Below are 12037 nucleotides of genomic sequence, written 5' to 3' on the forward strand. Positions count from 1 at the left end.
TAAGAAACCAAAGGCACACAAGTCTATGCTTACTAATCGATTTCTAATATTTGATCTCATGTGGAAATGACCTAGATACTCAACGAATTTTTATCATTTAACTTGGTTTGGCAAAACTCTTAAGTTTTAAGTTATCAGAAAGATTTTGGAACCTGCTTTTCAAGCATCTATATCATAAAACATAATTATTCCACACAAGAACTCTTATCTATTTTTATCTATCTAAATTATTTGTTCCCAACAAGAATGTTTTGATTACTCTCAAAGACGTCATGTTACGTTAACAATTGGCCAACATTTTAAGTTATTTTACGCATATACGTGTGACATGAAACTGTTGGACATCATCTTAAGTTATTTTAAGTAAATACACCATAACACATAATTATTGTTCAAAAGTTTCTCCCAAAACGTTCATCCTTTTCACATCTATTTAGTTTACTTGTTCCCAACATTTCTATTTAGATGGCCTACAAAACCCTCGTGAGACATCTCTCAAAGTCAGCTATTTTTCTGAGTTACATTTGCTGACAAATTTTGTAACAGAGATAACATGTTTGCATCATATCCAATGTTGGTAACTCTGAGAACATGTTATTTTAATCAAGACAGCAAATTAAACAAGCTTTCCTTTACCAAAGATCATCTTATATCATGTTGACTTGAAAGACATCTGGGCTAGGTTCTATTACATTTAGAAATTATTTACATCAGCAGTTACGTCAAGCGTCTCCCCAAACAAACTCTGGTAACCTGGAACAAAGTTCCTGAAACAGAGACAAATCAGCTACAGCTTCACATATACACATGCACACGCAAGCAACAAAACAGTGGAGCTTGGAGTTCCCCTCTGAGTGAGATCTCTAGTCCTTTCAACAAATTGGAAACCCCCACAGTAGATCCCAGTCACGTGGAAGGAAACCTCTGAAGCAGAGGCAAACAAATGAAAGGAAAAATGAGACTCAGTCAGTTTTCACGAGGCAACTCAACAAAGACAAGTGGGGCCCAGAGTTTTCTCTCTGAGCAAGATCTCTAGTCCTTGCAACAAAATTGGAGCTCCCCAAACAAACTCCAGTAGCCTGGCTCAAAACCCCTGAAAAAAAGGGAAACAAATGAAAGGGAAAATAAGACTTGGTCAGTTTGAATGAGGAAACTCCAGAAAAGGACATCTGTGCCAAACCAGAAGAAGAACAGACAAGGGAAGTGAGGCTGGAGCTGAGGGCACCAGAAAACTGCCTTCAGTGTCTCGGATTCATTCTAATGGAACTGAGAACTTAATCTCCCAAAACATCCAAAAGACCATCTTAGGCCCCACCTCCCACCCCAGCTCCTGCAACACAAATGCCCAGCACACCAGGATTTGTGGGATATAATCCATACAGTCATCTTGTCTACAACAGCTACAGGCTGAGAGGGAACCCAGGCACCCACAGTCAGGTCAGATGCAAGGTACTGAGGACAGTGCCTAGGGCAATCACCCAGTCAGCTGCTAGACTCCTTCCCAGGAAATCCCAGTTGGCTCAGGGCGGCAGAGTTGTGGGCAAAGAGCCTCCTGACTGGCTCACCAAGTTCTTTGCTAAAACAAAAAAAGGTTCGTTTACCCACTGCACAGGAGAGCAAATAACTGGAACGTCAGGCTTGTGTCAAGGAAAGAGGTTGATTGTCAAAGTCAACCAGACAAGGAGATGAGAGTTAAAGCTCAAAAGGGAAAAATGGAGGGGTTTCGATCTGGGATTTTAAGTAGGGGAGGAGGAGCATGTGCTGGGGGTTTAGGCAGGGGTGGGGGAGCATGTAGCCTTGGTGGTTGGTGCCTTCCCACCAGCCAGTGTTTGCCCTTGAAGACTGACTTTCTTTTCCCTGGATTGTCTGGAATTTCCTGGTTAGTTTTCATCTTCAGCCTGTGTTTGGCCTTGTGACGTTGAATCTGCACATCAGGACCTTGAATTCCTGGGAAAGACAACACACTCACATACTATGGAAGGACAGAGAGACCTGGTTACTTTAGACCGACAATTGATTATGCTGAGGATGCACAGCTACAGTTAGCAAAGCTGACTGCAAAGTTTCCTTTTTACTCTTCTTTTAGCCCAGTCAAGATGTTTTAACTTCTTCATTCTCAGTTTCACTCACACATAACTCTGTGTATGCCATGGACATTTAGGAGGAAACTGCGACTCAGCTATGGTCGTCAAAAGCCTCGACATAGCCAGGGCACAGGAAGCTGATCTTAATTTGAATATTATTTGCCAGGCATTCACTTGGTGAGCCTGAGCCAGGATGGGGGTCAGGGGTTGCCAAGGTTTCAAAGGCAACAATATTCTTGGTGTGCTTAGCAATCTATTAGCTGTTAGTCCATCCCTTTTTGAGTAACCCATGACACCCTTTTCAGCCAGGAGTACTTCCTCTGTGGAACTGGGCAGAGTATATAAGAGGCCAAGTCTTCAGCAGAAACCAACAGAAACATTTGGAACCTTTGGGCCATGAATTCCTTTACTTTGTTTACTAAGGGCAAGACCATGAGCATTCTAAAAGCAAGCGTGATTGCATTTATCGCTGATAAGATCTGGAAACTCATACAAGATAAATTAATGACACATGGAATGGAGAAGTTCCTGACTGTCTTAACACCTTTGTCTAAATGTCTAATCAGTGAAATGCTGATGTGGGTGCTGGGCAAGATAGCTTCAGTTGCGTATAACCAGTTGCATGTGAAATGTGTCAAAAGTAGGATCACACATTTCTTTAAAAAGACGATGCATCGCCAACCAGCACAAGTGATTGTGGCTTAATTTCCACTTAGAAGTCCAGCTGTAGAGCTACAAAACACTCATGAAATCTTTTTTTTTTTTTTTTTTTTGAGGAAGATTCGCCCTGAGCTAATTACTTCCAATCCTCCTCCTTTTGCTGAGGAAGACTGGCCCTGAGCTAACATCCGTGCCCATCTTCCTCTACTTTATACATCGGCCTCCTACCACAGCATGGCTTTTGGCCAAGCAGTACCATGTATGCACCCGGGATCCCAACTGGCCAACCCTGGGCCGCTGAGAAGTGGAACGTGTCAACTTCAGCGCTGCACCAGTGGGCTGGCCCATCATGAAATCTTAAAAGACCACATCTCTGTCCTTTCACAAGTTGATGCCTTGAGGGAAGTTAACAGCAGAGAATGTGCTTCATTACTAATTATAAATCCCCCACGTTCTGAACGCCACCTTCAGGAGGACACACACCTTTCTGTCTTGGCTTCCTGAACCTCACAGTTTCATCAACCACTGGCAGGAATTTGTGAGATGTTGGTTTTGCTTTCATTATCATCTACCAACTCTGCCTCCCTGACAATAAAAGACGCCTCTGTGACAAAGAAGGGTTTGAAAGTGAGGAAATAAAAACTATCCAGCTGGAATGGAGTCTCATGGTGGTTCTTTGGGGATTTCCTTCTCCTGTTGGGGTGGGTCTCTGGCCTGGGCTCTGAACGGTGCAGCGGTGCCCATCTGGAGCAAACACTTGCCCTTCTGGGAGGAAATTTGTATCAGGGCAGGAGGCTGAGAAGTGTGAGCCTGGATGGGGGTCCGGGCTGCAAAGGTTTCAAAGGTGGAATTCTGGAGCTGAGTCCTGAGGAGGCATTGAAAAGCTCCTACCTCAGGATGGGGTACAGAGGCAGGCACCATAAGTATGAAGAGGGGCTTGGAGATGGCACTTCCCTGTTTTAGGGGACCACCAGAATGGGGAGCTCCGAGACCTGGCGCCATGATGAGTCAACAGAATGAAAAGCCCCTCAGCTGGTTGGCAGGGGCAGATTTTCAAGGGAAAATTATGGTGGGCACAGAGGGAAGGGTGTTACAGCACAAAGGGCACCATCTGCTCATTGGGAGGCAAATGCCAATAATCAAGAGGCAAGGAGGTGGTAGCGAAAGGGCATATTATTAGAGCTTGCTAGCAAGAGGGAAGACGGCTCACTAATGTCCCAAAGAACCATCTCGCAGGGCCAGCCTGGTGGTGCAGTGGTTAAGTTTGCAAGTTCCACATTGGTGGCCCAGGGTTCACTGCTTCAGATCCCGGGTGTGGACCTATGCACCCCTTGTCAAGCCATGCTGTGGCAGGCGTCCCACATATCAAGTAGAGGAAGATGGGCACGGATGTGAGCTCTGGGCCAGACTTCCTCAGCCAAGAGAGGAGGATTGGTGGCGCAAGTCAGCACAGGGCTAATCTTCCTCCAAAAAGAGGAAGAAGGAAAAAAGAGTCTCTATAGTATATTTATTGCCCTGGTCTTGTCAACCAGAAAAGGAGAACGATACTTCTCCCCAAGACACAAGGAAGAAGTTCCACATCCACCATTATCAGCAAAAGCTGAAATTCTCCTTAAACTACTGCTTAAAATCTTGTAGACGAACAGTGAAACATTATTACCTTGTGCTACGTTAGTATTGAAAATATATTTCAAATTACCTTACCACTATGTACGGTGTGCATTCCGTGATCCTCCACATGCAGTAGTATGTATAAATGCCTTATCAAACATAGTAGAGAATATGCATAAAGGGGCATTATCTACCCCATGTGTATAAGAGTGAACACGAGACTATGGATCTTACATAATACATATTATGGTTTATGGTACATAAATTTCCATACCCAACAGATATTCAGAAAGGCTATCCACGATTGATATTACATAGGGCATATGATTATTGGTCCGACATACCACAATAAGTCAAATAATTTCCAGCCAATGTGTATCTCATAACCAATAGATGCTACTTAATCACCAAGCTCTGAGTAACCAACAACCGAGCCACAAATCTGTCCCTATTCTTGCTGCAGGCACAAAACATGAAGGGGTTTCTAGTAATGAACTCTCTCTGACATCTGGTTCTTAATTCAGGATCGTTTCATGTAATCCTGCTCACTCTTTCTCTTTAAGGGAGATGTCTCAATGGACTAACCACTGATAAGTCCATGCTCATGTTACTGAATACAAACACAGTTTTGTTGACTCGCTGCACAGGATAACCAATAACTGCAACACTAGGCTTATGTTAGCCCAAGAAAGTCAAGCCAAGGACTTGTCATGAGACTCTGCCTGCAATACCTATAGATTTGGGTGAATTCCTATCTTCTCAAGGTCCCCCAAATAGCCTGAGTTTCTCGGACCTGCTGGGGAAGTGACCTTTTTTACTTACCTGGGAAGGTTGCTTGGAACCCTGTAAGCAAGGGACCAGGCCAATATTTCCCAGTAGCTTATTTGTTCCACAAAGACAATCCTTGTCCCTCAAAGCTGTTTGGTCATATCTGAGTTTATGCCTGTTGTTCTCAAATAGGACATTCCACTCAAGGCCGTGGTAATATAACCACTGTCTCCAGTTGTGTCATTTTATAAGGAGGATAGATTTTTATTGAACTTATGCAAATAACTGTATTGTTGAGAATATAAGAATACTCATCAAGAATTTTCAAGTTCTGCAGGGATCAGACAGGGGTAAAAGATAAATGTCTCAATTCTGCTTACAAATTGTGATAAGTCACAGTTCCTTGAGAGCAAAGAGAAAGAGCTTCCCTTAAATCTGGAAAAACAAAACGTGAAAAAATCAGCAATATTTCAAGTGAAAAGTCATAAAAATGAGAATCATCCTCATTAGTTTATTTTAGTTTCATGTACTCAATTTCTGAGTTCTTGTTCACAGTTTCATGAGGCCATCAATTTCTCTATTAGCGTTCTCTGATTTCTTACTCAGCTCAGTTTCATAATCTGAAAGCTTATCAGAAACCTGCATTCTAGAAGAAGTGTCAGAGTCCTTCGCATGAAACTCTCTGAAGATGGAACATATTTGCAAAAACAGACTATAATCAAACTGCAAATGACAAAACATGCAACAGTAGCAATGGACAAAGACACTTGGCTATTTCTGTGTTGTACGACACTTGGAAATAATAACAAGACCTATGACTGACAACTAGGACAGGTCAGAATTTTTGGAATGTTATATATATATTTTAAACACTTGTATCAATAATCTTTACTCACACATTATAACATAGGAAGGGTTGTTATCATTTATCCGATAATGCTTCCCCTGTAATTTAATACACCAAATTAGTTTAATATCATCCTCTTTCTAGAAAGAGAGAGCAAATTCTTTGAGGAGTTACAGGGCTGATTGGAAACTCTCAGTTCCCTTTTTGAGGTCAAAAGAAAGACCTTAACTTAGGGGGAATTTCATCAAAAATATCTAAAAGTTTTAAAACACTTGGTCAAATAAGAAACAATGCTTTGTTATCCATCTAGTCAAGGTGACAACAGAAGCAGTAAAAAAAACAAAACAAAACAAAACAAAACAAAACAACTAAAGAACCCTTAATATAGAAACTTGTCTTCTTTATCAAGAGCAGAGAAAAGCTCAAGAGAATTATCAATTGAAGAGAGAAAGCTAAGTTCTAATTTTGCACCAGCTGACTTTGGATATTGACACCTGTTTATTTAATTACCTTCATTTCAATCTTAGCCAACTTGACCATGTGCAAAGCTCCTCAGCTTTCTACTCCCCCAAAACTTCTGTCACTTACTTTTTGCCGTCAGAATCTGTCCCATGTTTCTTTTCTTTTTTCTTTGCTAGTACTTGAGGACAAATTTATCCTAACAAAACAAAGAAAAATTTCTGTATTGTTTCTAGCTTCTTTACTGAAAACATAAATTTTCCTTTCCTTGTATAAAGGCTTTCTAGAAATAGGTGCTTTCTCATAGAAAATTTCTTGGCACGCACAAAAGATGTTTCTCAATAAACCTAAGCATCTTTGAGTTTCTCTGAGATAAGAAACCAAAGGCACACAAGTCTATGCTTACTAATCGATTTCTAATATTTGATCTCATGTGGAAATGACCTAGATACTCAACGAATTTTTATCATTTAACTTGGTTTGGCAAAACTCTTAAGTTTTAAGTTATCAGAAAGATTTTGGAACCTGCTTTTCAAGCATCTATATCATAAAACATAATTATTCCACACAAGAACTCTTATCTATTTTTATCTATCTAAATTATTTGTTCCCAACAAGAATGTTTTGATTACTCTCAAAGACGTCATGTTACGTTAACAATTGGCCAACATTTTAAGTTATTTTACGCATATACGTGTGACATGAAACTGTTGGACATCATCTTAAGTTATTTTAAGTAAATACACCATAACACATAATTATTGTTCAAAAGTTTCTCCCAAAACGTTCATCCTTTTCACATCTATTTAGTTTACTTGTTCCCAACATTTCTATTTAGATGGCCTACAAAACCCTCGTGAGACATCTCTCAAAGTCAGCTATTTTTCTGAGTTACATTTGCTGACAAATTTTGTAACAGAGATAACATGTTTGCATCATATCCAATGTTGGTAACTCTGAGAACATGTTATTTTAATCAAGACAGCAAATTAAACAAGCTTTCCTTTACCAAAGATCATCTTATATCATGTTGACTTGAAAGACATCTGGGCTAGGTTCTATTACATTTAGAAATTATTTACATCAGCAGTTACGTCAAGCGTCTCCCCAAACAAACTCTGGTAACCTGGAACAAAGTTCCTGAAACAGAGACAAATCAGCTACAGCTTCACATATACACATGCACACGCAAGCAACAAAACAGTGGAGCTTGGAGTTCCCCTCTGAGTGAGATCTCTAGTCCTTTCAACAAATTGGAAACCCCCACAGTAGATCCCAGTCACGTGGAAGGAAACCTCTGAAGCAGAGGCAAACAAATGAAAGGAAAAATGAGACTCAGTCAGTTTTCACAAGGCAACTCAAGAAAAACAATGGCAGACATCACGTTCTGCTCCCAAAGCTAAGGAGCTTCTGTCTGTCCTGTCACTCTTTTCTGGATCATTCCTTAGACTCTATTGATTATTGGGTCACTGCATCCTGTCAGTCAAAATCACCTGGAAGGTTCTGATCCACTCTTTGCCCTGAGGCCTGATTACTCTCCCGATTGTTGTACTTGCTCCTGGTTCTCAGGTACTACTTTCGCTCAAAGCAGACCCATCATTACCCATCTATAGGAGAACATTGAAAATGGTGCCCCAGAGAAAATACAACTCTCTAGGTGATGGGCGTGTCTACAGTGGGAAGGATTCATCCCTGTTTAGCCAGGCAGTCAACTGGTTAGTGAAGACCCATAAGACGGCTGGAGGGTGAAGTGGGGGTTGTGTGTGTCTCTCCCCTGTCCTGTGTCTTTTCATGACCAAATCCTGCTAACATATTGATATTTGAGAAAGTCTGTGCTTTCTCCCAGACATGGCACGGGTACCCTTACTTTCGCTGAGTGCTCTGATCCTCATGAATATGTCTTGAGATACACAAGCCTGTCTTATTCTTTTAAGGACTCGGGTTGAATGAGAGGTGAGAGATGCCAACTCTGAGTGAAGATGCATGGGAGAAATCAAGGTACCACACAAGGCAATGTTCTGTGTTAACAACCTGCACAGAAGAGTTACCTACAGCCATCATCACAATCAGCAACTTCAACCCAGTGGAGCACAAGGGCCCTGTATTGTTAATGTGAACCTGAGATTCAGAACACCACCTACATGTTGTCAATCAACAGTCAGAGCCTGGATATAATAGGTCACATTGCATTCTGTGTAAAATTTTTTGAATAATCACCATACTGTTATCCACAGTGACAGTAGCCATTCTAATAGATATGAAAGGTTATGCTATTGTAGTTTTGATTTGCATTTCCCCAAGGATTAATAATGTTGAGCATCTTTTCATGTGCTTATTGGCTATTTGTACATTTTCTATGGGGCAACATATACTCAAGAGCTTTGCCCATTTTTCTATCAGGTCATTTGGTTTTGTTCTTATTGAGTTTAGGAGTTGTATGTTCTGGATATTGACCCCTTATTGATATGTAATTTGCAAATTATTTTCTCCCATTTCATAGGTGACCTTTCGCTCTATTGATTGTGTCTTTTGATGAATTGGAGTTTTGTTTTTTATTTTTAACAAAGTCCAATTTGTCTGTTTTTTCTTTTCTTTTTCTTTGCTTGTGTTCTTAGGGTCAAATTAAAGAAATCATTGCCAAATATAATGTCACGAAGATTTTCCCCTACGTTTTCTTCTAAGAGTTTTATAGTTTTAGGTCTTACCCTTAGAGTTTGATCCATTTTGAGTTAATTTGTGTACGTGATGTAAGACACTGGTCCAACTTCATTCTTCTGCATGGAATTATCCAGTTTTCCAAAATTGTTTGCTGAAACAACTGTCCTTTCTCCATTGAATGGTCTGGGCTCCCTTGTCAAAATCATGTGATCACATAATCGAGGCTTTATTTCTGGATCTCTATTGTATTCTATGGCCTATATGTATCTTTTTATGTCAGTGCCGCACTATTTTGATTCTTCAGCTCTATGGTAAGTTTTCAAATCAGGATGTGGGAATCCTCCAATTTTATTCTCTTTTTTAAAGATTGTTTTAACTATTCAGGTTCCGTTGAATTTTTGGTTGGATTTGTCTATTTCTGCAAAAACTTCACTGAGATTTTGATAAGGATTGTATAAAATGTGTAGATAGTTGGGGGTATAATGGCATCTTAACAATATTAATTCTTCCCATCCATAAACATGGATGCCTTTCCATTTCTTTGTGTCTTCTTTCATTACTTTCAGAATGTTTGATAGTTTTCTGTATACACATCTTTCACCTCCTTGATTAAGTTTATTCCTAAGTATTTTATTCTTTTTTATGCTATTGGAAATGGAATTGTTTTCCTAATTTCCTTTCTGGACTGTTTATTGTTATTGTATATAAACATAAACATATTTTGAATGTTGATTTTGTTTCCTGCAATTTTGTGGAATTTGTATATTAGATCTAACAGTTCTTTTGTGTCCAGATGGAATTTTTAGAGTTTTCTACATATAAGATTTTGTCTTCTGCTAAAAGAGATAATTCTTCTTCTTCCTTTCCAATTTGGATGCCTTTTATTTCTTCTTGCCTCATTGTTCTGCCTAGTACTCCTAGTACTATGTTAAATAGAAGTGGCAAAAGCAGCATTCTTGTCTTGTTCATGATCATAGAGGAAAATTTCAGTATTTCACCATTGAGTAACATGCCAGCTTCAGGCATTTCAGTTATGACCTTTGTCATATTGAGTAGTTTCCTTATATTCTTAACAGTCCATGTCTTTTCTCTAACCACTTCTCTCTAGAGATTTCCTTCACTGTGATATTCAGTCCACAGGCCAAGAAGTAAAAGTCATATTCAGAGTAAAAACTTCTTTATATTATATGTTCTCCAGGTCCTAAGGTTGTGAAGCCTGGTGTGGCTATCTTCACTCCCTAATAAATTATTTAACAAGAAGTGAATGCATTCTCACTTTATGTAATGTCCCCTTGGCCCCAGAGACAGACAGGGCTGGCAAGCCTGCCTTCCCAAACACATGTAAGACTCTATAGTGAATGTGGCCTGATCTTATTGACATCAAAGAAAGTTCTAGGAAAAAAATCAGTAAAAGTTCATGAGAGAAAAATTCAACCTGATGATGAGTTTGTAGGACACATGGGATGAGTAGCAGTTCCTGGTGCTGATACTACAGAGATATACTGGGGAACTCATCAGGGGTACCCTTGGGGTTATCTGGGGATCAACGTGGGAGGTACAGCCATCTCCTTACAGATTTTCGTCTGAACAAAGACACTCATCCTTCTGCAGGAATCAAGGCCATCCTCTGAGTCACTATTTTAGAGCTCACTGGGGCCCCGTGAGTGGCTGTGATCTTTGAGGAAGGAGAATGGCCCCAGATCCCAGGCCCACTCTGTCAGCCACCTCCTCTGTTTCTCTACAGAGTCAGTGGCACAGCTCTCCATCCAAGCTAGCAACACCACAGTCACAGAACACAAGGATGCCGTGGTCCTGACCTGCCTCACAAATGACACTGGGATCTCCATCCAGTGGTTCTTCAGTAATCAGAGTCTATGGCTCACAGAGAGACTGAAGCTGTCCCATGACAACAGCACTCTCATTATAGACCCTGTCAGAAGGGAGGATGCTGGGCATCATCAGTGTGAAGTCTCCAACCTGGTCAGTTCCAGCAAAAGTGACCTCTGAGGCTGGATGTGAAATATGAGTCAGGCCCTCTGGATCTCTTCTCATCCTCTGTTACTAATCTCTGAACAGATTGTTTGTCTTATCTGTAGAATGAGGGTTCTGATACACTTTTAAAGTAGAGTTGTTGTAATAGTCAATGATGAAGGTGGCAATTCCTTAGAAGACTTGCATTAAGTCAATAAATCTTCACCAACGTGAACTGGTTTTGTCATTATTGTTGGCTCAATGCCAAATTCCACCCCAGATTTAAGCTCTTGTTGGTCTCAGTTCCACCATCTCCACGGTAGAAGGATGAGAAGTGGTTGTGCAGTGAGAGGTGGGAGCCCATGATAAGCTCTCAGGAATCCCAGTTCTACGCCTCCTCCAAGTGGAGGCGTGGATGATGCCTGGACTGTGACACAGACATCAGGAATAGTCAGGAGCACATCCATGTGAGTATCAACACTGATCATTTTCCCCCTGACTGATTCCTCTCAAAGAATTCCTAGAGCCTTCCAGAATTTTTTGTGTCAATAGAGTATTTTTGTGTCGATAGAGTTTTTTGTGTAGGTTCAGTAAGACTCTGTATTCCTTGTAACTAGGATATCATTGGAAACCTTTCTGATAGAACCACAGCTCTAAATTGAATGTCCTAGTTGAGAATGATGCCCATGGGATCAGATATGACCCACACTTTAAGAAGCTAAGGTTGACGTGATGAGGATTTGGGGATCTGAAGAAAAGAAGATGTCACGCAAAGTTATAGAGACTGCAGGTGAGTCCTGATGTCTAGGCTTCTTAATATCAAGGGGCTGTTAAAAGTCCCACCTGAGGTTCCTTAGGAAACCCTGCATCAGAGGAAACTATGTAGTGAGTACAATCCCACCACAACTGTGTAAATAATCAGGCCAAATTGAATGAGAGAAGCCTTGTTTCAGGATGAAGAACACATTTCCTTGGAGAT

General features: G+C 40.6%; 1 pseudogene; it reads left to right on the forward strand.

Annotated features, from left to right (window-relative positions):
• LOC106781831 (cell adhesion molecule CEACAM21-like) overlaps positions 1-11159 on the forward strand; it is a 116246-nt pseudogene extending 105087 nt beyond the window's left edge.
• The last annotated feature ends 878 nt before the right edge of the window (positions 11160-12037 follow it).

The sequence above is a fragment of the Equus caballus genome, chromosome 10 (assembly GCF_041296265.1).
Source record: "Equus caballus isolate H_3958 breed thoroughbred chromosome 10, TB-T2T, whole genome shotgun sequence".
Taxonomy (NCBI): Eukaryota; Metazoa; Chordata; class Mammalia; order Perissodactyla; family Equidae; genus Equus; species Equus caballus.